The 24,058-nt window shown below is 39.7% G+C and overlaps 2 protein-coding genes across 3 annotated transcripts in view; both read right to left on the bottom strand.

Moving 5' to 3' along the window:
* The window catches only part of HMCN1 (hemicentin 1), a 703,321-nt gene extending 693,412 nt beyond the window's left edge, over positions 1 to 9,909 (bottom strand). For both annotated transcript variants that reach the window (XM_053209695.1, XM_053209701.1), the window contains exon 1: positions 9,736 to 9,909. The gene's annotated coding sequence lies outside the window, so the exon portion shown is untranslated. The remainder of the gene's footprint in view (positions 1 to 9,735) is intronic.
* A 149-nt stretch (positions 9,910 to 10,058) lies between these two features.
* LOC128313104 (uncharacterized) overlaps positions 10,059 to 24,058 on the bottom strand; it is a 114,318-nt gene continuing 100,318 nt past the window's right edge. The window contains exon 6 of the transcript XR_008293330.1: positions 10,059 to 10,119. The gene's annotated coding sequence lies outside the window, so the exon portion shown is untranslated. The remainder of the gene's footprint in view (positions 10,120 to 24,058) is intronic.

Here is a 24,058-nt window from a genome sequence, read left to right as displayed (position 1 = left end):
GTGGAATTTACATCCTAGCGAAGGAAGAGAGATAATAAAAGGAGTAAGTAGAGACTATGTCAAATGGTGATCAGGGTGATAAAGAAAAACAAATCAGGGAAAGGGAGAGGGGAGAGCTGCTGAAGAGGGATGGCTCTTTCAAAGAAAGAAAAGTCTCAGTGAAACAATGACATTTGAACCAAAACCCAAAAGGTGTGAGGGAAGGAGCCTTTTCCTGCAGAAAGAGGAGACAGAGGGAACAGGCTTGGCAGGATTCAGAAATAGCAAAGGCCAGCACAGCCAGAGGAGGGAGATGAGTTGAAGAGAGGTACAGGCAGATCAGGCTGACCTTGAAAGCCATTGTTAGTGTTTTGTTTTTCATTCTGAGACAGACAGGAAGTCATGAGAGGTTTGAACTAGAGAGAAGCATGAAATGACAGAGGTATTTTAAATTCTCAGGCTCACTGTTGTGTTGAGCGCAGACTGTAGAGGATCAAGGGGGAGAAACCAGTAGCCTCTATCAGAAGCTACTGCAGGGGTTCAGGCAAGAAAGGATGGAGGCACAGACCAGGAGGTTATGGCATCCGTGGTAAAAAATACCCCCTACAGATGGCTGCCCATCCAGCAGTTTCTGGAGTGGGTGTCAGGGGTTGACAGTCATATGAATTTTTTAAAAATATTCATTATCTTTAACAAAAGTATCAGAAAGTTTTAGAAGCCAATAGTCAATGTTTACATGTGGTGACTGATATGAAGAGCTATTGCCAGTGAAACTCGAACCACAGCAATCCCTCCGTTTTTAAGGGCTGAGGTTTATTCACTGGAATTTCTACTTAGATGACAAGAATTCTCATTTGATTCTACTCTTGCTATGGAATATACTTCCTTAGTATAATCAGATCACTTTATTTTACTAGACGCTATATGGTGAACAAAATTAAATTATGTTTTGGCAACGAGATTTGCATTAGTTCTGTATCTTAATTCTTGCCAATAATCCATATTAAGTGGACATTTGGATAGAGATGTAAATGACCCATGAGACTGGCCTGAATTTATACTGAATCCCAGGTTATACTTTAGAATTTTGAGTACTTTCTCACATACCTTACCTGATTGTTTTGTTAGCATACTTTTTTCTCCTAAGAAAAGATTGGAGATGAACTCTGGTTAATGAGTTATGGCTAATCAAGATGTGGTTTCCTGTGATTCCAGCCTTTGAGGCCTACAGTGCACATCATCTGATGACTCTATGGCTGATATGAATACACACCAAATAATTACTGAAATTCATCATCTTACTTCTGAAATAAACATATTACTGACCTCAACCATGTTATTCAAAATATAGATCAAAACACCCTCTTCCATGATAAGCCTGTACTTTTATAGCCTTCCCTGCTATTCTCTCTCCAGCAACATTTTTCTGGACCGACAGGACTGTTAACCAGATTTTCAAGCCATGAGTTATTTACATCCTCCAGTACATTTCAGTGAAATTAATTTGAGTTGTCCTCCTTTCTTACCAGCTTTCCAATAAATCTTTCTGGCAGTTTAAATAGAATATCATCAAGTCAGGCTGGCTTGTGGCAAAAATCACCACTATTAAATGTTCTGCCAAGAGCATGCATGGTTAAAAGGAAAAAAAATGGAAAAACGAGGAGAAAACATTTCAATAACCATGAATAAAACAGAAACCAGAAAATATGTGAAATGCTACAGCATACGGATAAGAACAAAATTCTAAAGGAATATTGCATACCCACTATATTCATTTCCTAGGGCCACCATAGCAAAGTACCACACACTGGGTAGTTGAAACAACAGAAAATTTACTTCTGACAGTTCAGGAAGCTAGAAATATAAGATTAAGGTGTCAGCAGGTTTAGTTTCTTCTGAGGCCTCTCTTTTTGGTTTGGAGAAAGCCATCTTCATGTTCACGTGGCATTTTCCCTCTATGTATGCCCATGTCTTAATCTCCTCTTCTTATACGGACACAAGTCATATGGGATTGAGGCTTACCCTAATGACCTCATTTTAATGTAATTACCTCTTTAAAGACCATATCACCAAATATAGTCACAGTCTGAGTACAGAATCAGTTTTGGGGGGGATACAATTCAGTCCATAACACACACTACTTAGGAAAAGCACACATTATAAATCTGTTAACTATTTAATGAGCCACGAGTTTTGATCTTCGAACACCGAGAATGTGCTAAGATTCCCATGTAGAGAATGACCACTAGATCTTTGTGTGATCCATCAAGCCCATGGCAGAGACAGAAAGCACTTAGAGGCTCTGGAGTCTAGCTCACTGTCTGTTCAGCATCCAGCTCTGCATTCAGGGGATAGCCATTAGCCAGGTTCAGTATAGCCAGGACAGTTCATTAGCCAGGTTCTTTCTTTGCCACATGTCCCAAGATGCTGCATAATTTTTGAAGTGAGATTACAAAAAGAATTGTTTTCTATATTCTAAAAGAAAATTTACCAAAGAAAAAGCCATCCCTTTGCTCTTTATGTTTTCTACCCACATTTGTTATACTGCTGCTTCCCAGTTGGGCAAGAGACATGGAGTCCAAACCCAAATCAGAGCTCGTACTGGATGGGTATCCATGGCAGCCATCACTAATTCTTGAATCTCATGAACCTGGATTTGACTTCAGAATCCTTCTCAACACAGCCACTACAATGACTGAAATTGAGATGGACATTATTTAACATCCCTAGCCCAAACAAAAGTGGGATGCCAGAAGTTACTGCTTGCCTCTTTCCACTAAGCAGTTTCTTCATCCAAGGGTTTCCAATCACCAATTCGGTCTCAATTCTTGACTGGCCTAGCTAGGATTGGCCTCTGTGTTAATAAGAACCATTTTTAAAAAATTGGGGCGGGGGTGGGGGGGCCCCTGGGTGGCTCAGTCGGTTGAGCGTCCGACTTTGGCTCAGGTCATGATCTCACAGTATGTGGGTTTGAGCCCTGCGTCAGGCTCTGTGCTGACGGCTCAGAGCCTGGAGCCCACTTAGGATTCTGTGTCTCCCTCTCCCTTTCTGCCCTTCCCCCACTCATGCTCTGTCTCTCTGTCAAAAATTGTCTCATTTTTGAGAGACAGAGAGAGACAGAGCATGAGCAGAAGAAGGGGCAGAGAGAAGGAGACACAGAATCCAAAGTGGGCTCCAGGCTCTGGAGCCATCAGCACATAGCCCCACGCGGGGCTTGAACTCACTAACTGCGAGATCATGACCTGAGCCAAAGTCGGACGCTCAACCGACTGAGCCACCCAGGTGCCCCAATAAGAACCATTTTTAAAGGGCTGTAATGGATTCAAGTTTTGTGGAGCCTAAATTTCATACAATTGGAGGTAGGTGGAGAATCCCTTTAAGAAAAAGAGTCTTAAATTACACATCAAAATTTATACTCTCTCCCAGGGCCTTGGAAGGGTCTCATTCAATTGAGGGCCCTGAAGCTTAAGCTTCCTTAGCTTCAACTAGTCTATCTGTCCCGGTCACAAGGAAAATCTGCCTTAAATCAACTCTTCTGTAATGGAAATTCACTCCTTCACTCCCATCCCTCTTCATGCACCCCCTCTTTCAGCTTCTGTTTGTCTGTATTTTGTTCTTTAGGTCCTACTAGTGCCTTATTGTACTCCAGTTGGTTTTGGTTCATGGATGGTAACAGGATGGGCAAGTTAGGAAATACAAGATAAGGGCTGAGCTTGAGAAACACCTAGGCCCAGACAATATTGCCATCTTGTTTAGAAAGGAGCATGCATTTGGTTACTCTAGTTCTAAGATTAAACAGAGGTCATTTTTGAGTGACTTAGAGACTAGGCTCCAGGATTTAGCAGCTAAGGGCAAGTCCCCTTTTCCTCACACCATTGAGAAGTAAGTGTGAAGGTGTCCGGAAATGGGGTGTGCAATTTGCATAGAGCGCAGAGCTTTCTCAGGGAAAGAAAGCAGGATTACTATGTATTTCTCCTGGTATTTAAAGTTGTAAGAGCTGATGGGATGTACTGAACTGGCTTTGTTCAAGCCTGGGTGACAAAAAAACACAGTGACATTCTTGAACAGAAAAGATACCTTAATAGTTAAGTGAGACTGAACCAGACGGCTGGTCCCTGATCTAAGATGGTCAGAGCAGACATTGGTTCTGAATCCACAGGTGAATGACACCACCTAGACTCCACAGAAACAGCACTGGCACTCTCGCCAAAGTAGCTGTGAACAAGCAGGTAAGGTGAGAGACCAACATTACTACGGAGCTGTAACTTTGGGAACGCAGACCTTCCCTAGTTCAGAGTCCACAGCTGAACATAAAACTGGTGACAGAGGAACATCTTTCACACATTTACCTTCACCTTTACCTTAGCCCCCTCTTCACACGCATCTCTTAGTTTCCATAGTATTTCCTAGAGCACCAGGAGCCCCTGACTCGGGTTCTTCCCACAATAGGACAGTGGTTTTGGTGGCAGTGGCACGTCTTGGATTCTGTTGCATTCCCGGCAACTGGAAATCCTTTACAAACTCTGTATTAGGTAAGCTCTTTAGTAGGGTGGAACAGGCATGGATTTGGTAGTAAGAGACCTAGATTTGAATCCTAGCTTTATCATATCCCAGTTGTATGATTTTAAGCAAAGGGACTTAACCTTGTGAACCTCAGTTCCTTCACCCATAACCTAAGACACTGTGGGCAACAATTGGGTGGCTTTGTCCAAAATACATAGCACAGTATCCAGCATAGCATGTACTGAGTAAATTAACTCTATTCCTAAAAAGAAAAGAAAAGAAAAGAAAAGAAAAGAAAAGAAAAGAAAAGAAAAGAAAAGAAAAGAAAAGAAAAGAAAAAATTTTTTTTAAAGAAAAGGAAAAAGGCTCCTGGGTGATTCAGTTGGTTAAGCAGCCGACTTCGTCTCAGGTCATGATCTTACAGCTCGAAGGCTCATGAATACGAGTCCCATGTCGGGCTCTGTGCTCACAGCTCAGACCCTGGAGCCTGTTTTGGATTCTATGTTTCCCTTTCTCTCTGTGATCCTCCCCTGCTTGCACTCTTTCTCTCTCAAAAATAAATAAACATTAAAAATAAAATTAAAAAAATTAGCTATGTTCCTTTGCACTCCCAAGGATTTCCCTGGCAATGTTTGACCAATGGGAAGTTTTGATTTGGAATACAGAACTAAACTGTCATCAAAACAAACTCTCAGGGTGCCTGGGTGGCTCAGTTGGTTAAGTGTCTGACTTCAGCTCAGGTTATGATCTCACGGTGAGTTTGAGCCCTGCGTAGGGTTCTGTGCTGACAGTTCAGAGACTGGAGCCTGCTTCAGATTCTGTGTCTCCCTCCCTCTCTGCCCACCCCCCCTCTCAAAAATAAATAAACATTAAAAAAAATACCTCTCTTATTATTACCATTACCTGTACACCACTTTTGCAATCCCACTGGAAGCTACGGCTACACCAATGTAAGGATATATGGAAGACAAAAAGGCCATGCTCAATACAAATTGGCCCTAAGTTTGAACACTATATGAACATTGGGAAATGAAATCAGAAAACGGGACATTAGTCAGTTTGGATTGGATAATTTAAAAATATGGCTGTGCCGATAATACAAATAAAGAATGACATCCATATGGAATCAAAAGACCAGCACCTGAAGTAACTTGCTTTGGTGCAGGCAGAAGAGAAAAAGCAAACTGGTTTCCAGAAATTTTCCTGGCAAACCCTACCTCAAACGGATCATTTACTCACTGTGAATTCTCTCCACCCTTAAGTTCACAGGCTGGGCTACCACACCCTACACATATCTATATTCACATATCATTTCGTGTTCCAGATTTGTCTCCCTAAATCTATTGTCAATTTCACTTGGGAAGAAGTTGTAATTTCTATTTCTTTCGTATACTCCCTTTGGGTAGGAACACAAGAAATAACAAGGAAAAAAAAAGAAAGAAGGAAGGAAGGAGACAGGGAGGAGGGAAGGAATAAGAAGAAAGCAGATAGGAAGGTCTGCTTCAAAAGGAAGTCTGAACTTTATGGTAAAGTATCCTGTGGTGAAATATCCCCATGCTAGGAACCTGGCCATTTTCAAACTGTTTGTGCTTGGCTGTTTTATTGAACCTGATGCATCCATCTTGTAATAAATGCTTGTTGGAGAATCCAGCATAAAGAACCACCTGCCGTGCTTGACCTGAATCATCAACAAACAATAAGCAAAGAACTGATTTATAGACCATATTGGTCATTAGTGGCTAATTAAATGTGGAAAGCAAACACAATACTTTCCAGAACAGCTGTTACATAGAAAGGGACAATGCAGCAGAAATAATTGCACAACTGGTTTTATAAAGAGCTTTGTCTTCAAATCCAAATCCAGGTGTTTTCCTATGATGACAGTACCTAAAACAAGGAGTAACATTGGCAGAAGAACTTGAGAATAAACATAACTCAAGTTCCCTTAAACCCTAACCACCATGGTGATGGGGGATCATAACACCTCCCCAAACATGCTATCTTCTACAGGTGATCTCTCTCACCTTTCTGAATTCCCTTAGCACTTTATATCACTCATGAGGCTCTTATTAAGTACTGCATTGGATTATCATTCTTTGGATTCATGTCTTTTGATTTCTACCACTTACAGATTCTTTAAGGCAACAACTTTGCCACATTCAACCTCACATAAGGTTTCTGAATCTTACATAAGACCAAACTTAGTGCTTTTTACTGAGCCTACAACAAAGAAACACTTGTTGTATAAATTAATAAAATTCTCATTGTCTTTTAGTCTGAATTTCATTCTCTTATCTATTTCTTCATTTGGGCTTGAGCCCCCCCAAATCCAATAATTACCTATGGAATTTGATAAATACAGGAGACAGCATGATCTAATAGCAGAAGCATGGGTAGGAGGTCAAGAGATAGAGGCTAATTCTGGTGCTTTTACTAAAGTGCAAAAGTGAACTTTGATAAGTCGCATAACTTTTCTATACCTAGAACACTTCATCTATAAAATGAGGAAAATGAATACCTGCCCTGTAAAGAAAGGAAGGGAAGAGAGGAAACATTTATTGGGCTCCCATTATATGCCAGACACTGGGTTATGGACACACACATGAATCACCTTATATGAGTCTCATAACAACTTTGCATTTGTTTCTGTGTTACAGATGAGAAATTTGAGACTCAAGGAAAATAACTGGCAAAGTAAAAATATACACTCAGAAATTCTAACTCTAAGGTAGTTCAGGTCAAGCCATTTGACACTTAGTGAGACCCACTGAGCTGGCACCAGCACTGTTGCCAAGGATACAGAGGTGAACTAAACAGAAGCTAAGTGTCTACAAAAGCATGAAAACATATAAACAAGTAAGTGTACCAGAGTATGCAAATGTGATTCCTTCCACCCGACCCTGCTGCTTTTAATGAGGCTCTAAGAAATAAACTATGTAAAAGTCAAAAGGGTATATTTTAAGTGCCTGTGCCCAATAGTACTTGCACTAGGAAATGTACTTTAATTTTTTTTTTAATGTTTATTTATTTTTGAGACAGAGAGAGACAGAGCATGAACAGGCGAGGGCCAGAGAGAGAGGGAGACACAGAATCTGAAGCAGGCTCCAGGCTCTGAGCTGCCAGCACAGAGCCTGACGCGGGGCTCGAACTCACGGACCGTGAGGTCATGACCTGAGCCGAAGTCGGCCGCTTAACCGACTGAGCCACCCAGGTGCCCCGGAAATGTACTTTAAATACAGTAAATAATAACTCTTGGTCCCTGTCCTCGTGAAACTTACAATCTTATTGAAAAAAATATCCGTGCTTGAAGTGGTGAACTTCACTTACCTAGAAAATTCACTCACATAGAACAATACATCCCGTTAAAATAATAGATAAAACTAATATTGCTAATTTCGCTTTTGAATCAGTTATGACCACGGCAATGAAAAATAATGTCTTTGTGATACAATGAACAAAAGTGTTGTCACATATCAGGGGCTATGACTTTCTGAACATTATATCAACTAATCACAATTAATTAATAATCCCCAGGTTTCAGGAGGTGTTAATGGCAAATAGTCTACCACCCATAGTCTAGCTCTGACTATATATTCCTCTATAAATAAAGGTGCTTTGGGGTTTAGCAATATTTTTTTTAATTTAATAATGGTTCTCATTTGAAATAGCAATATTAACTTTTATTTGCAAAATCTTCCTCCTTCTCGTGAACCCAGGAATTGTGAATACTACAAATGAAATCAAATCAAAATACATAAGGACAATTTCAAAAGAATATCAAGCCAAAAATTAAGGGATTATTAATGTTCCTTCGGTATACTTCACTTTTATATTATTAGGGTTACCTTGCAAGCAGAATTTTTTTAATTTATTGTTTTATTGTTGAAGAAGTGTTTAAAGCACTAGTAAAACTAATGTGCAGTTTCAGAATGCTTCTCCCTACAGCATATCCCAAAGAATTTAATTTTTTATCCTCCTATATAAAATAAGAGCTGCTAATTACTTCTTTGTTCAAATGAGCATTTGGAGGGAAAAGCCTCAGAAAACATTTGTTGGAAATACACATATCACCACTTTTTAAAAAAATTGATTAGGGGCGCCTGGGTGGTTCAGTCAGTTAAGTCTCCAACTTTGATTTCTGCTCAGGTCATGATCTCATATTTCATGAGTTCAAGCCCCTCTGTGCTGATGGCGAGGAGCCTGCTTAGGATCCCTCTCTCCACTACCCACCCTCTCGGCCCCTCCCCCACTCACGCTTTCTGTCAAAATAAATTTTTTTTTAAAAAAGCATGAACACTTCCATACAATTATTTAACCCATCCCTCCACCCATCTCTCCTCTGGTAACCATCAGTTTGTTCTCTATAGTTATAGTTTCTTGGTTTCCCTCTTTCTCCCTTTTTTCCCCTTTGCTCCTCTGTTTTGGTTTCTTAAATTCCACCTATGAGTGAAAACATATGGTATTTGTCTTTCCCTGACTGCCTTATTTTGCTTAGCATAACACTCTCTAGCTCCATCCACATCTCACTGCAAATGACAAGATTTCACTCTTTTTATGGCTGAGTAATATTCCATTCTATATATACACCACATCTTCTTTATCCATTCATCAGACGATGGACACCTGGGCTCTTTCCATAATGTGGCTATCGTAGATAGTGCTGCTATGAACATTGGGTGCATGTATCTCTTTGAATTAGTATTTTTGTATTCTTTGGGTAAATACCTAGTAGTGCTGAATCACTATATTGTACATCTGAAACCAATATAACACTGTATGCTAACTGGAACTTAAATAAAATCTTTTAAAAAACAAAACATTAACTCATGTCCACAGTGTGCATCAAAGGAAACCTTAGAAATACTTACAACAGTAATCTCAAAAAAAAAAGAGGAGACATTTCCTGCCAATAGAGTGGATTGGAGCCATGTAATTTGTATAATAAACAGCAACTAGGAGTCGTTGAGCCCTTCTCTTAGAGGGTTCAAAAGCATTTCGTTCTACACACAGTAGTCCCTCCCTTATCCATAGCAGATACATTCTAAGACCATCAACGAATGCCTGAAACCATGGATAGTACCAAACACTATATATACTGTATACATACATACTACAATAAAAGTTTAATTTTTGAACTAGACATAATTAAGAGATTGACAATAACTAATAAAATAGAACTATAACAATATACTATAGGAAAAATTAGTGAATGTGGTCTCTCCCTCTCAAAATATCTTACTGTAGTGTACTCACCTTTCTTTGATGACGTGAGATGATAAAATGCCTATGCAGGGGTGCCTGGGTGGATCATTCGGTTAAGCGTCCGACTTCGGCTCAGGTCATGATCTCATGGTCTGTGAGTTCGAGTCCCGCGTCAGGCTCTGTGCTGACAGCTCGGAGCCTGGAGCCTGTTTCAGATTCTGTGTCTCCCTCTCTCTCTGACACTCCCCTGTTCATGGTCTGTCTCTCCCTGTCTCAAAAATAAATAAATGTTAAAAAAAAATTTTTTAAATGCCTATGCAATGAGATGAGGCAAAGTGCACAATGCAGCCTTGTGAGGTAGCACTGGGCTGCGACTGACCTCAGGGTTCTTTAGAAGGAGAATCTCCGCTTTTCACCACAGCTGACAGCTGGTACCTGAAACGAAGAAAGGGAATTGGAAACTGAGTGGGTGAGGGGGGACAACTGCATATCATCTAATCCTCACACCAAGCCTAGGAAGTCGGTACCTAATCATCTCCATCCCTCAAATGAGGAAAATTAGGCCTAGAGCAATATAGGGGCCAACTCAAGGTCACACAGCTGGCAACAATTAGATTCCAGAAACTAGGCTTTCAACCTGTGCTGCTCAATACAGTAACCACTCACCACACGTGACTATTTAAATTTTATTTATTTAAAATTTTTTTATGTTTATTTCCTTGAGACAGAGAGAGAGAAACAGAGCACAGGGTTGGGGAGGAGGGGCAGAGAGAGAGGAAGACACAGAATCTGAAGCAGGCTCCAGGCTCTGAGCTGTCAGCACAGAGCCAAACGTGGGGTTTGACTCTGGAGCTGTGAGATCATGACCTGAGCCAAAGTCAGATGCTCCAACGACTGAGCTACCCAGGTGCACCTTTTTATCTATCTATCTATCTATCTATCTATCTATCTATCTATCTTTCTTCCAAGATTTTATTTAAATTCAAGTTAGTTAACATATAGTGTAATATTGTTTTCAGGAGTAGCATTTAATGACTCATCACTTACATGTAACACCCAGTACTCATCACAAGTGCCCTCCTTAATAACCATCACCCACTGTAGCCCAACCCTCAGTTTGTTTTCTATAGTTAAAAGTCTCTTATGGTTTGTTTCCCTCACTGTTTTTTATCTTATTTTATTTTTCCTTCCTTTACCCTATGTTCATGTGTTCTTAAACTCCACATATGAGTGAAATCATATGGTATTTGTCTTTCTCTGACTTATTTCACTTAGCACAATACTCTCTAGTTCTATCCACATTGTTGCCAATGGCAAGATTTCACTCTTTTTGATGGCTGAGTAATATTCCATTTTGTGTGTTTTTAACTATCCATCCGTCAATAGATCTTTGGGCTCTTTCCACAATTTGGATATTGTTGATAGTGCTGCTGTAAACACTGAGGTGCATGTGCCCCTTCAAATCAGCATTTTTGTATCCTTTGGATAAATACCTAGTAGTGCAATTGCTGGGTCATAGGGTAGTTGTAGTTTTAACTTTTTGAGGAACCTCCATACGATTCTCCAGAGTGACTACATCAGTTTGCGTTCCCACCAACAGTGTAAGAGTTCAGTTTCTCAGTTGTACTGGTCATATTTCAAGTGTTCAACAGCCACCTATGGCTAGTGACTACTCTATCTGGACAGTGCTAACTAGAGAACAAATCCATCACTGTGACAAGTTCTATTTGACAGCTGTTTTAACCTACACAAGTCTCAGGAAAGTTAAAGAAACAAACTAGTGTAATATTACACACACACACACACACACACACACACACACACACACACAAATTCCCTTCACCCTGTGTCCAGTGGTTCTAGAGAGGAGAGCATCATCTCATCCACGGACAGCAGCAGAGAAACAAAACAAGCAACAGCAATATCACCACTGGGGTTCAGTAGGGACTTGGAGTGGTAGGAAATCCCACAAGGTACTGAAGAAACTTCTGTGTGGATACTTCAGAGATCTGTAAGATTAAGCCTCCTACTTACTTTCCCATGTTAAAGGAGGGACCCTCTGATGACAAATGGGATAGACCTTCATGTTACAAATATCAGTGTGACCCACTGTGCTTGCAAGCTGGCAAGAATGGCATCCTATCAATTTTACAAGTAGCACAGACATTGGGGCGCCTGGGTGGCTCAGTCGGTTAAGCGTCCGACTTCAGCTCAGGCCATGATCTTGTGGCTGATGAGTTCAAGCTCCGCGTCGGGCTCTGTGCTGACAGCTCAGAGCCTGGAGCCTGCTTCCGACTCTGTCTCTCCTCTCTCTCTGCCCCTCCCCCACTTGCAGTCTGCCTCTCTCTCTCTCTCAAAAAATAAACATTAAAAAAACAAGTAGCAAAGACATATCATGTTTGACAAGTGTGGCTCAAGGAGAGTCAGTGCTTCCAAAACATTCTGAGTTGTTCCAAAATATCTCTCAGAATAATGCTTATGGTAAGAAGTCACAGTTACGTATGACTTGAAATTTTTAAAGAAATTATCTTTTCTTAGTTGTGAAAAGTAATATAATGTTTCAAAATAAAATTCTAGTATACTTGCTCAAAATGGCTTCTTTCAATAGTAAGAATTCCAGACTCTCTTGCTGAACTGATGTTTCTTTAGAATTTAATGTTTATGCCAAAAGACACATTATAAAATGTAGACCTTATCTAAAAATCTATCACAAATTGTAAGTAAAATTTTAATAAATAAATAATTTTTGAATGAACCAGCTAGTTACAGTTCTGGATCACAAACCCAAGTAGTTGTGCTTTCAGATAATATAATGAAATAGTCCCTGATTTGGGGGCGTCTTGGTGGCTCAGTTAAGCAACCAACTCCTGATGTCAGCTCAGATTATGATCTCAGGGTTCTTGAGTTCAAGCCCCATGTCAGGCTTTATGATGACAGTGCAGAGCCTGCTTGGGATTCTCTTGTTCTCCTTCTCTCTCTGTCCCTCCCCCCACCCACACTCTCTGTCTCTCTCAAAATAAAGAAATAAACATTTGAAAAGAAAGAAATCGTCCCTGATTTTTATCTAAAGAAACAACAAAATCCTTTCTGTTAAGTAGAAGTTAGCTTCTCTCCTCTCCCAATATTTTTCATCATAAATGTATTTCTTTTATAGCAAATTGTTTTCTAGTGTCATTTGTTTTCTTTAAAAAAAAAGTTAATGTTTATTTATTTTTGAGAGACAGAGACAGAGTGTGAGCAGGGGAGGGGCAGAGAGAGAGGGAGACACAGAAATGGAAGTAGGCTCCAGGCTCTGAGCTGTCAACACAGAGCCCAACGCAGGGCTTGAACCCATAAACCGTGAGATCATGATCTGAGCCAAAGTCTGGCACTTAACCTACTGAGCCACCTAGGTGCCCCTTTTCTTGTGTCATTTGAAAAGATTATTTTATTTTTTAAGAAAACAGGTTTCATTCCATCACTGTCCCTCACCAAATCATAAGATATGAACCTGGTAAATTCACACGACATAAAAGGTTACATGGTAAAACATCTCCCTGACTTGGCTGTCTAGCTGCCTTCTTCCCCAATTTTTTTCCCCAGAGCTAATCACATTTTCCAGCTTCTAATAAATCATTCCCAAGCTATTCTACACAGTGACAGACATAGGTATGTATATCACTTTTTAAAACACAAATGAGGGCACCTGGGTAGCTCAGTCAGTTTAGCATCTGACTCTTGATTTCTGCTCAGGTTATGATCCCAGGGTCATGGGATCGAGCTCTGCGATGGGCTCCACACTGAGCATGGAGCCTGGAGCCTGCTTAAGACTCTCTCTCTCCCTCTCTCTCTCTCTCTCTCTGCCCCTCTCCTTCACTCACACACTCTCTCTCACTAAAAAATAAAAAATAAATAAAAAATTTAAAAAACACAAAACACTGCAGTAGTAACTGCTAAGGCAAAAATCACCAATAGATGCTCAAATTAGTAGAAAAAAAAGCATGATGTCAACAAAATATTTAAATAGTCTCAAATTAACTCCCCACAAGATAATTATTAAAAGGAAAAGATAATAATGACCTATAGACCTTTTCCTTCTTTTCCTATAAAAGGAAAAGACAATAATGACCATAGAGAACCCAGACACCATCTAGTTGATGTTCTAGTTGATGTCTCCAGCACATGTTCTAGTTGATGTCTCCAGCAATAAAACATACCAACATCATGTATCTCCCAATTCTTAACCGTAAAGTGCACAACACCATTTCTGTGATATTCTTGCCAAAAAAATTATAATCTGAGTCTAATCATGAAGAAACATTAGAAAGACCTAGTTGAGGGACATTCTACAAAATATCTGATGACTACTTTACAAAAGTGTCAAGGTCATAAAAAAGCAAAGACTAATGAATTGGAGGAGCTGTCCCAGGCGAAAGTATGCTGAAGGACATTAGTGGGACATCTGAAAAAGAATCTGAAGGAAGTATGTAGATTATTTAGCAGAATTGCATCAATGTTAATTTCCTAGTTTTGAGCATTGTATTATATAATTATATAAAGTGTTAACTTTTGGGAGAACTAAGTGAAGGTAAATAGGACTTTTTTTGTACTATTTTTGCAAGTATATAAAGTATGAATTATTTCAAGATGAGAAGTAAAATTTTTAAAAATTCAAGTTTATTTATTTATTTTGAGAGAGAGAGAGTGGGTGAGGGGCAGAGAGAGAGGGAGAGAGAGTATATCCTAAGCAGGCTCCTCACTGACAGCGTGGAGCCTGATGTGGGGCTCAAACTCACAAACCATGAGATCATGACCTGACTGAAACCAAGAGTCTGAGGTTTAACCAACTGAGCCACCCAGGTACCCCAGAAAAGTAAAATTTTTTAATTAAAAACACAAATGGTAAGGGCGCCTGGGTGGCTCAGTCAGTTGAGCATCTGACTTCAGCTCAGGTCCTGATCTCATGGTTCGTGAGTTCGAGCCCACATTGGGCTCTGTGCTGACAGTTCAGAGCCTGGAGCCTGCTTCGAATTCTGTGTCTCCCTTTCTCTCTGCCCCTCCCTGGCTTATACTCTTGTCTCTCTCTCCCTCTCAAAAATAAATAAACATTAAAAAAAATTTTTTAAATAGGTTTTGAGAATCATTCTTTAAGTATAGATACTGAATTTTTCATGTATGTGAAGTGTTCCATTTTATGAATTTATAATATATTTGACCAGTTTCTATTAACAGGCACTTGGGGTTGTTTCCTAACATTCGGAGTTAACATTCTTTTATGAAAGACTTTTTGTACATGTGGTAAAGCCACTCTAAATGTACCATAAACCAATGGCTCCCTTCCTGTAAGAGTGAGAATTCACACTGAGAGGAGTTCACCCAGAGTAATGGATGTGTTCAAGCCATTTATCAAGCCCAGATTTGAGAAAAATAAAACATGTCTTATTTGCTGATAATATAAAATTCTCAATGTTGATGTTAAAATGAACTGATTTTAGGGGTGCCTGGGCGGCTCGGTAGGTTGGGCTTCCGACTTCGGCTCAGGTCATGATCTTACGGTCCGTGAGTTCGAGCCCCGCGTCAGGCTCTGTGCTGACAGCTCGGAGCCTGGAGTCTGTTTCAGATTCTGTGTCTCCCTCTCTCTCTGCCCCTCCCCTGCTCATGCTCTGTCTCTCTCTGTCTCAAAAAAAAAAAAATAAAAAAACATTAAAAAACATTTTTAAATGAACTGATTTTAATACTGTCTTGTATATTGACTACATATTCTTTGACTTTTCTTTTCCTTCTAAATTGATTTAGGGGTACAAAAAAAGCCAAATTATCACCAATCTTACCAATTGAAGCATTTTTAAACAGAAAAAAAGATGAAATTACATCCTAAATTAGAAATGCAAATGTATCTATCTTCTTTAGGAATTACGACTCTAACCAAATCTTTGGGATGCAAATGAACGGTTTCAAAGATCTGTATCCCAAAGCATAGACACAAATTTAAGATAAACTTGATCATTAGAAGGATGTAAGTAAACCCTAAATATAATAAAATGCTAAAGTGTATTTATCTGCAGGGAAGATTGTATTGATAATCAGAAAACTCTGAATGTCATAGAATGAGAATTGATAGGATACATTATCCCTCTCTTCTGCTTCCTTTACTAAAAACATAACCTTGCTTACTTCCCATTTGCCACTCTGACAATCAAGGCATCCTAATCCCAAATTCATACTTAATGAAAGAGGAGAGATTTTTGTTAAAATTGCTATTCTCATAATTCTTTCTCCTTTAAAGTCTTCCATATAAAGTCTTTGCCATTAAAACAGCATCTAGAGTGCATTGGGTTGGATATTTCACAGAGTGAATGAACCATTCCCTTCCACTTTTTAGCTTACAACAAATCAAGAGCAATCATGATACAGAAAACCAATAAACATTTGGGTTTTCTCCTGAAGATCAAGTAAATAGATCACTGACTGGATGAGGTGGGGAAATGCTATTAGGGACCCTTTACTTTTTCATGGAGTACTTAATAGAGATATTAGGAGTCATATGAAGGAACAGTTGGGAGGCTGTATTAGTTTCCAGTGGCTGCTGTAACAAAGTACCATGAACGTGGCAGTTTAAAACAACAGGCATTTATTCTCCCACAGTTCTGGAGGCTAGAAGTTCAAAATTAGTATCACTGAGCCATCTTCCCAAGAGCCCCCCAGAGGCTCTTTTCTTACTTGCTTGGAAAAATTAATTTGTCTGTGCCCCCCAGAGGTTCCAGAGGAGAATCTATTCTTGCCTCTTCCAGTTTCTGGTGGCTGCTGGCATTCCTTGTTTGTGGCCACATCACTCTAATCTGTGTCTGTTTATACGGCCTTATTTTCTGTGTCAGATCTCCCTTTGCCTCTTATTAGGACACCTCTGATTGGATTTAGGGCCCACCCAGAAAATGCAGCATAATCTCCCATTTCAAGATCTTTTACCTAGTCACATCTGCAAAGACCCTTCTTCCATATATGGTAACATACACAAGTTCCTGAGATTAGATCTGTTATCTTTGGGGGCCAATGTCCAGCCTACTCCTGAGGGTCCTCTCTTTTCTGGACAGCAGTATTCAAGAACGCTTGTGATCAAAGGGGTACAGAATCTATCATGGAACAGGAATGAAGAGTGTGTGTTTTTTGTTGCCCCTGTTTGTTGGAGCATCTAATGAGACCCTGGAGGAGAATGCACCTACTGAGGCAAAATACAATCAGCAGGGGAAAGAGGGAAACAGTGTGGTCAGTAAGGGAAGCCCAGGGAGGTCAGGCCCCAGGCTCAGCAGGACACAATCAAGCCTCTACTAATAGCTTTATTATATCTGTAACTGCTTCAAGTTTGTAGCAAGAGCCATACAAACAACTCTTAGACCTAATAAAATTACATTTTCCATGTACCTAAATGTCCTATGCAAATTTGAAATATAATACAGGGTATTTTTCACTTTCTCTTCCTAATAATATCTATTCTCTCATTACTCCTTTGTCCTCCAGAAGTATGCTTCACTGTTCATTCAAAAGATTCATTTACTGAGCATCTACTTAAGCAAAAAGATGTATCACATTTCATGTTCTCGTGGATTTTCTGACAAGGATAAGAGATAAACAGAAATAAATGTATTAGTTGGAAGACTGATAACTGCCACCAGGGTGAATCCGTGTTACAGTGATTCTGAGAACAGAAAGGTCACATTGGTTTGGAATGGGTGATTAAATAAGAAAAGCCTAATAGTAGAGATGGCTTCTGAGAAGATTCTTAAAGAATGGCTAGGATTTCAACAGGCTAGCAAAGGACCACTTCAGACAATGAAAACAGCACATGAGTGCTGGAAGTGAGTCACTTTATACATGAAGAAAAGTGAGAGCCAGAAAATAATTTGTCCAAGAATGTACAGCTGGTCAGTGGCAATAAGAACCCAAAGAGAGTCCAGAAATCTCAAGGAAGCCCATACAGCACCCTTCTGTCTGCAGTTCCCTCTTCCTTCTAGTTGTTTTATGACTGAGATCTGAACTGCTGACCATCAAGGCTATCATGACTTATATCCTCTTTCTACTCAATCATTCTCATTCATTCATCCAGCTGTCTCCCTCCAGTCTGGATCCCATAATCCTATGTTCATCTTTTCTATCCTACTCCACCTCCTCCGTACCAAGCCATACAGAACTTCTAGTGTGCACCTTCTCTGAATGATTCCTTCATCCCCTTTCTCTAATTGAAACCTTGGTCTTCCCAAGGACACAAGAAATTGTTGCTGTTTTCTTTAAGGCCCATGAACTTTAGAACCTGGTTATTGTCCCCCCAGCTTCCAGTGCTACTTTCAAACTTTAATCTGCCTTACCTTCTTTAAAATATGCAGCCCAGGGGCGTCTGGATGGCTCAGTTGGTGGAGCATTCGACTTCAGCTCAGGTCATGATCTCATGGTTCATGAGTTCAAGCCCCATGTCAGGCTCTGTGCTGACAGCTCAGAGCCTGGGGCCTACTTTGAATTCTATGTCTCCCTCTCTCTCTGCCCTCCCCCGCTCACTCTCTGTCTCTCTCTCCCTCCCTTTCTCAAAAATAAATAAACATTAAGAAAAAAATAATAATAAAATATGCAGCTCATTTGAAGCCTATACCATCAGACTACAATTCACTTACTTCCACCTGTGTGTAGATCACATATGACAACCTCCAGATCACTCCCCCTCTTACTGATGTTTTTTTTCTCAACCTATCACCCTTCATGTACTCACTACCCTCCATGCCCAGAAAATCACTGACGTGCAAACTCCTGTAATTACTTTCCTTCTCTCTTCCTCCTTCCTACTTGCCTAGAAAATCTCCAAACCTGATTAAACTCAACTCTAACCATATTCTAGTAACTGAAGTTTGATGAAACCATTAAATACTCCTAACTAGTTCCACAATAAATTCATGACGCAGAGTCACAAGGATATCTAACACTTCCTGACAACTACTTATACGTCCACAGTACCTTTGCTGTCTGACTCCCATGGACAACCATTCCACACTTTCTGCTCTCCTCTCAAATATCCCTGTCTCACCTTACCCTTGACCTTACTTTATACCTTCCTGAGAAATTAGAAGCAATTTAAAGTGAGGGCCCTCATCTTTCTATACATCTACTTTCTTCTGTACCTATTCATTCTACCTTCTTCCCTACAGATACAAGAAGTTATGACCCTTCTTCTAGTAAGGCCCACCTGTTCCACTGGGACATCTTCATCCATGTCCTATTAGCTTGCAGTTACGCCCTCTCTCCTACACTTCTATTCCTCCCACTCTTCTGAATTGGTCTCATCTGATCTAGTTTATTTGATCTTAAAAATCACCTCCCCTTTGAACCAAGGTATCCAGTAATTTTCAACCTATTTTTTTCCACTCTTTATAGCAAAAACCTCAAAAGAGTAACTATATCTCCACTTTCTTACCTCAAAACAGGCCATCAAGACTAACCTTTCATGCCCATTTCCCTTTCTACTCAACCACTCTCTGAACACTCAGGCCCTATCACTCATCCATGTGTTTCCCTCCAGTCTGGATCCCACAGTCCTATGTCCATCCTTTCAACCTTGTCTGTGTCCTCATCTTGACCACTCCAGTCAAGCTTCTGATTCCTCCATTTTCTTGTCAAGGTTGCCAGTGACCTGACATTGCCTAATCCAATGAACACATCTGTACCTTCATCCTACTGGACCTGTTAGCATTATCGACCACTCCCTACTTCCTGAAACACTTTCCTCTCCTGGCCTCAGTGTCACCCACTCTCCTAGTTTTCTTCTTACCTCACTGGCCCTTTATTTTCCCCACTCTTAATCTCCTTTTTTTCTACCCAATCTGAACTTTGAAGTGGTCTGGAATCCTCTCCTTTTTCTCTACCTACATTTATTTCCCAAGCGATTTCACCCAAGTCTCAGGTTCCAGTCGCTACCACCAGCAGAGTATAGACCCCTGACTAGGCTTCTTAGGCTTTAAAGAGGAAATCAAGGATGATTCCAGTCAGAAATTAGGTTGTGCTAACCAAGTATACTCCTCACCAAAACCAGACAGGGTTCCAAAGTCACATCCTGAGGTTTAGTCATATACTTCCCAGGTGGTCATCTTTTCCCAAGACAGAGCACCACAGAGGCTTATCCAGAACAATACTTTTTGTTTTACCTCCACCGTCCTGCTCTGAAGCTCCTACAGTCCCTCCTTCCTCTCCTGAGTCCACTTCCTATCAGAGAATATTCCAGAGTGAATCCAACACAACCACCCCACATTTACACTAATCCTCTGACTCTGCATCCATAATTTTTTTTCCATAATGTCAGGTTGTCTCTCAGACCCTTACTTATGGTTAAGTTTCATGTAATGCTACCTTGTATATGTCTTTTCCATGAGATTCTTATCCTCCATCCATGCCACCCTCCCTGCCGCCGAAAATCACTGAGCAATGCATATATCTGGCTCCATAAAACACTAGCAAGCAATTCACTGTGGCACAGACAAGTTAATTTTTCCAAGCATGTAAGAAAAACACTTAGCTTAAAAATGATAAACACATTATACTCATGCAAATAAACAACATCAAAAATAACATATTTATTTTCTATTGTTTCCCTTTGCAGCAATTTCTTACTATTTCCTATTTCAAAACAAAAGCTAGTTTCCAAAGGAGGGGAAAACAGATTAAGTCTAACAATAAAGGAGTAATGTTCACAAGGTTTAAATATGAAATCTTACATAGCTTTTCCAAAGACACTTATGTTTGCTGGCACTTCACTACTTTTAATCCTGAACATGAAATTCAAACTTCTATGGAGACAAAACTATGCATCTATTAAAACACACACACACACACACACACACACACACACACACACACACACTGGTCCCTTCCTGGTGTGATCCTTGGATAAATGTCTTTTGCAACTCATTCCAGTGTGAGTAATGTATCTCCTTCTCTAGCTTTTTAAAATAGGTTGGATTACAAACTGTCAGGAAACATTCAAGTGACAACTAAAGTAAAATAAGATATGAAGAAAGGTCTCATTTCATGTTTCTCAAAGCATGTTCCACTGACAATGCATTGGTTAGTAATAATGTTTATGACAAAGTCTATACTTTTGTTTGGGTTATGAATCATTAATTTATGACCTTTAATAAAAACCAGACATTGCCTCATTACTGTCTCATACAAGAACTATGTCTTGCAAAGAATTCTGGTAAGGTCTATTTTTTTCCCCATTAGTGTGTTATGTGTGTTAAAAATTAAGAGTGAGATTATTAGGTGACCTATTCAGGCCAGTGTTTCTAGGACTATAAATCTGTGGCTACCAAGTATTAATTCATTTTTACCAGAAACTTGGAGACTACATAGGAAGAATTACTGGAGCAGTCAGATTCCTGAATCTTTCTGACCATCATTAATCTTGGGACATAGGAAGAAAGCACAAAGCAACTGTACTCCTACTTGGTTTCCTTAACCACTCAGATATAGAAATAGATTATCCAACAGCACATTTATTTGTTGCTTAATCTTGGCATTTAAGGTATATTCTTGAACCAAGAGTTCATTGATTAGTGAACTATTACAAGGGCAGGAATGATCGTGAGTGGCCCAAATGTTTTGGAGCCAGGCAGACCTGTATTTCAATCTCCACTCCACCTTGTACCAGTTACGTGACTTTAGGCAAATTGATTAATTGCTTAGCTTCGGTATATTCTGAAAATCAGAGTGCTAACAGGTAACCTCAACAAAACTGTAGTTTGGATTTAATGATGTAAATTCAGGTGCAGTATCTAGTTCCTAATAAATGTTAGCTCCTTTCCCTTGAACAATTTTACATTGGGAATCAGTGGCAGACTCCATCATAACACAATTGCTAACTGATATGCTTACGTATTCACTAGAGTATTTGCCTATATATTGCCTCTTCAGAGACAAAAAGATTTCGGGGGCTTTGGAGTACAATGATAAAGCCACTTGATGACCTCCATCTGATGACCCATTTCATGAATAGAACTCATAGCTTACAAATGATATTGAACTAAATTAACAAAAATATTAAAGCCTTTATGAAAGAAAGTAATATCCGTGGGCCCAGCCAGATTTTTTAAAACTAAATTTAGTCAGTTTATAATGCCCACTGAGTTTCAGATATGCTCCAGTGTATATGCTCAGAGCAAAGGGAAGGAAGTGGTTACCTCAACTGGGGGCGGGGGGAACAATGATGTTGAGAATGTAGAAGAAAATAAGATGAGATCAGAGAAAACACAAATTCTATCAAAATATTCCCCTGGCTTCACTGATAAGTACATGGTAAATGCCACACTAGTCAAAACAATGGTATTTCCAACTCTGGCCCCAAAATAGAGAACTGCTAAATAAATTGCTACATTAAGAAAACAAAGTTGTATGCAGCCACCAAAAATGATGTTGTAGAAAAATATTCATTTTACTTTTTAGAAGAATATTTAATAACATAGAAATATGTTAATAATTAAGTAAAAAAAGAAGCTATAAAACAGTATGGGTAGCATTCTTCTATTAAGGACCTTGAGAGCTTGTTTGGAGGTTCTAGCAGGGGAGCACAGCTACTCGTATACCCTTGACCGAAGAACGGTCCTCCTCTATCGGGGAAGGTCGTCCTCTTCAACCGAGCACGCAGCTTCAGGAGGGACGCACATGGAGCGGTGAGGGAGGAAGGGGACACCCGCCTAGCCAGCCAGATCAGCCGAATCAACCCTGGCGATCAATGGGGTGACAGATGTCGCAGCCAGATCGCCCTCACATCCAGCATTCTTCTATTAAGGAAGCAAAGGATGATGGGATAGATGGGTGGATAGATGAAAAGAAGGGAGAAAGGAAGGAAAGAAAGGAGGGAGGGAGGAAAGAAAGACAAAAGGAAGGAAGGAGAAAACATCAATATATTAATAGTAGTTTACTCTGGATATAGAAATTTGGGTAACTGATTTTTTTCTAGCTTTATTGAAGTATATTTGATGTATAACATTGTGTAAGTTTAAGGTATATAACATGATTTGAGATACATATACATTGTGAAATAATTAGCACAAAAAGGTTAGTTAACATATCCATCACCTCACCAAGTTGTGTGTGTGTGTGTGTGTGTCTCAGTGCGAACATTTAAGATCTACTCTCTTAGCAACTTTTCAAATATACAATACAGTATTACCTATAGTCACAATACCGTACATTGGATCCCCAGAATTTATTCATCTTATAACTAAAAGTTTGTACCCCAAATCACCCAGTTGGTAAGTCAAACTGGGAAGTCAAACTTAATCTAGTTCATTTCAAAGCCCAGCCTCCTAACACCCTACCCTATGTATAACCTTCATATATTAGAATAACCAAACTCACCAAGCTTGGCAATAAACTGGCCACACACGAAATTCTATATTTAATTCTACACAGTTTAAAACGAACCCAGAGGAAAGTGAAAAGAATTCTATAAAGTCTATAAACTAAGAAGATAAGAGAAAGAAAGGTTAGGTTAGGTTGAAGAACACAAAGAAAGGGGTAAATTATTTTCTCTTACTCCTGTTTCATCTATTCTGGTTCCTCTAGGGAACAAGCTTCCTACCACCACGCATGGAAAGATATATCTAGCCTCTCAGGCCTATTATTGGATTTAGATGTTGAACTCTCAGTCTTCATGGTCTTTATCACACAAGGATCTTCTTGATCTTTGTAGGCTCACTTAGAACTTCTAGGTAACCCCTCCTGATACCATCTCTGCCTCTGACCACACTATCTTCAGCATGATGTTTTCTTAAGTTCCTTTCCAGGTAACATACCAACCAGCTTGAGCTGGCCTCAGAAACTTCCCTCTTCTCTCTGCAATGCCATAATAAGGAAGCTCTTCCATACCAGAAACACACATTTTCTTACCTGGCCTTGCTCTAGAGATCATTGACTAAAACTGACAGAATTTAATCATGTATTACCTTAAGAGAAGATAATTCTAATCATTAGACTTGTGAATAAAAGCACTAGCTATTAATGGTACAATGGAGACAATCCCAGGAAGCTTGGTAAGTATGCTTAATGGAATCTGCATAATGGAATCTTTATTATGTGATAACTCAGGTAACACAAAGCTGCTGAAATAAATACCAAATTTTTAGTAGCATTAAGCAATATAATATTATGTCTCACTCGTATTAATCAATGAGACTGTTTCTAGTTGACTGGTAGCTTTCCTGCATGCAGTGATACAAGGACCCAGTTTCTTTCTTTCTTGTGCCTCCACCATCCTCAGAAAACATGGAGGTTTGTTTGGGGTTTTGTTAATCCAGCCAGAAATCAGAGAAGAAACAGAAGATGCTTCTTAACCACTTCAGCCAACAAGTTATGTGTGCCA

The sequence above is a fragment of the Acinonyx jubatus genome, chromosome E4 (genome assembly GCF_027475565.1).
Source record: "Acinonyx jubatus isolate Ajub_Pintada_27869175 chromosome E4, VMU_Ajub_asm_v1.0, whole genome shotgun sequence".
NCBI lineage: Eukaryota > Metazoa > Chordata > Mammalia > Carnivora > Felidae > Acinonyx > Acinonyx jubatus.
The sequence above is the reverse complement of the archived record's forward strand: the minus strand, read 5'-3'. Positions and strand labels throughout refer to the sequence as shown.